Source organism: Gekko japonicus, unplaced genomic scaffold (genome assembly GCF_001447785.1).
Source record: "Gekko japonicus isolate JY-2015 unplaced genomic scaffold, Gekko_japonicus_V1.1 scaffold5064, whole genome shotgun sequence".
Taxonomy (NCBI): domain Eukaryota; kingdom Metazoa; phylum Chordata; class Lepidosauria; order Squamata; family Gekkonidae; genus Gekko; species Gekko japonicus.
The window spans coordinates 35,019-37,940 of record NW_015162627.1 but is presented as its reverse complement, the minus strand read 5'-3'; positions in this window follow the sequence as shown (position 1 = coordinate 37,940).

Sequence of the window (2,922 nt, the reverse complement as noted above, 5' to 3'; positions counted from 1 at the left end):
AAGAGGGGCTGTGGCTCAGTGACAGAGCATCTGCTCGGCATGCAGAAGGTCCCCGGTTCAATCCCCGGCATCTCTAGTTAAAAGGACCAGGCAGCAGGTGCTGGGAAAGACCTCTTCCTCAGACCCTGGAGAGCTGCAAAGATGGGCTGTGGCTCAGTGGAAGAGCCTCTGCTTGGCATGCAGAAGTTCCCAGCTTCAACATCCGGCGTCTCCAGTTAAAAGGACCAGGCATTAAATGATGGGAGAGACCTCTACCTGAGACCCTGGAGAGCGGCTCCCAGTCTGAGCAGGCAATACTGACCTTGATGGACCAAGAGGTTGATTCAGGTTAAGGCAACTTCCTGTGTTGGGGAGGGACGCTGGGTCTGTGGTAGACCATCTGCGTGGCATGCAGGAGGTCCCAGGTTCAATCCCCAGCATCTCCAGTGAAAAGGACCAGGTAGCAGGTGTTGGGAAAGACCCCTGCCTGAAATCCTGGAGATCCACTGCCAGTCAAGGTAGACAATACTGATGCTGAGGGACCGAGAGTCTCATTCAGTAGAAGGCAGCTTCATGTGTGTTCTGGAGAACAGCCGTGGCTCAGTGGTAGAGCATCTGCTTGGCATGCAGAAGGTCCCAGTTTTAATCCCTGGCATCTCCAGTTAAAAGGGACCAGGCTGTAGGTGATGTGATGAAAGACCTCTGCCTGAGACCCTGGAGAGCTGCTGCCGGTCTGAGTAAATAACACTGACTTTGATGGACTGATCAGTGTAAGGTCAGATTCAGTGTAAGGTAGCTTCATGTGTGTTTTGGGGAGCAGTTGTGGCTCAGTGGCAGAGCCTCTGCTTGGCGTGCAGAAGGCCCCAGGTCCAGTCCCTGGCATCTCCAGGTAAAAGGACCAGGCAGGAGGTGATGTGATGCAAGACCTCTGCCTGAGACCCTGGGGAGCCGCTGCCCGTCAGAGAGGACAATATTGACTTTGGTCTGCCTGACCTGAAGGCAACTTCATCTTCATGAGTTTGTATTAAACTGGTGTAGGTACTTTGCATGGGTTGCAGCAGCATTTTCACAGGCTCTGGGTAGCATTCAGAGTTCTTTTCCAAGCAAGCCTAAATTCCTATGCAAAACTGTGGCCACTTTTGAGGCACCCAAAGCAAAGCTGCCTTGGCAGCTAGTGAGGCATTCTGCTGAGTTCCAGCACCCTTGTGGCTGATGCTTCTTCACCCTGGGAGTGAAGTTTATGGGGTGGGTGTGGTCAGAAGAAAGCCTGTTTGGCTGCTTTTTGGCTTTCCTCTCCCTTGTGAGCATCCAGGCCAAAGTTCTGTTGAGCTGCCTGCCAGTGTCATGTTGTTAAAAGTCTGATGAAACTGCACACGCTTCTTGGGGTACCTCCTCCATCTTTGTGGCCTGTCGCTTGGATGACTAGGCTTCTACAAAGCATGGAAGTTTGAAGTCTAGTTGTGTGGGTGTCCTACAAAGAGACAAGGCTTCTTAGAGTTGTATTGTGTGTGTGTGTGTCAGTATTTCTGGCTGTTTTGCCTAGAGATGTAAAATTTCCGGAAATTTTGAAGCTCGGGAAAAAAACCGTTTTTCCCCCAGTTTTTTTCGGGGGGAAATGGAAATTTTTGGAAAAATTGAAAAAAATGCTAGCATTTCTTTTGTCTTTTCTAGATTATAAGTCATTCTGTTACTTTAGGAACATAAAATATGACTATGGACATTTTTACTTGGCGTGAAATTATCACAACTAGCATATTAAAATATAGTGTATCCAAACAATTATTACAAACAGAATACCCACCCACATGCAAAAACAAAACTGTAACCTTTTTCTTTTCTTCTGACAATAGCACCTCCTAAAGGAAGAAATGCATCTTGTTCTTGCATTGGAGAGTTTAGTTTGTAACCTAGGACTTGCTTGTCCTCAGTGCACAGAAATTAGATCAATCTGATACCATATATATATATTTTAGAAATTATTTGGAAAATATTTGAACACCTTGTCTTAAAATATTTTATTCATCATGTTAAAATAAAACGTTCCATAATCATTTTTTTTCTTTTCTTTTTTCAAGTTTTCCAATTTTTCGGAAAAAAACAAAAAAGGCTTCAGGAAAAAAACGGAAAAAACCCGGTTTCCCCCTGAATTTTTCCGGTTTTTTTCCGGGCCTTCACATCTCTAGTTGTGCCTGCCGTTGTCAGGTGGGAAAAGAATTCAAAACAGGTTGCTTTCCAAGGGCTGGCAGCTGGCCAGAAACTGTTAGGGGCCCATCATGGACTTCAAGAAACTTAGTTTCCTGGCTGCATACAGTTGCCTCTGTGTTATGCAAGCGCAACACAGCCTGAAACATGAAAGTGTTGCAGAAGATCTCCTGCTTGGCTACCTAAAGGCAATCCCATGTGCTGCAGGTGAGGGGCGCAAAGTCTGGGCAGGCAGGAGGGGAGGATCCCTGTTTTCCCCTGTAGAGGTGTGTAGCCTGAAGCCACAGTAAGGCTGTTGTGTGTTGGCACCTTGGGAGGAGGAAAAGTGGGAAGTGAAATACATTGCCTGGGCCCACTTTGAATTTACTCTGCTGCTAGTCCCTTCAAGTCCTGATGCTGGGAAAGATTGAAGGTCAAAGAAGATGGGGACGGCAAAGGATGAGATGGTTAGACAGTGTCATCGATGCAACGAACATGAAATTGAGCCAACTTCAGAGGACGGCGGAAGACCGGAAGGCCTGGCGTGATCTGGTCCATGGGGTCGCAAAGAGTCGGACTCGACTGTGCGACTGAACAACAACAAATATATAATTGGGACAATAAAAGAACTGAACGCTAAAATGTGAAATAACTAGCTGTTGCAGGGGTCCTTCACATTGCCTACTGCCCGGTCCTTTCCACTGGAGATGCTGGTGAGTGACGCTTGGGCCTTCTGCGTGCCAAGCAGATGGTCTCCTGCTG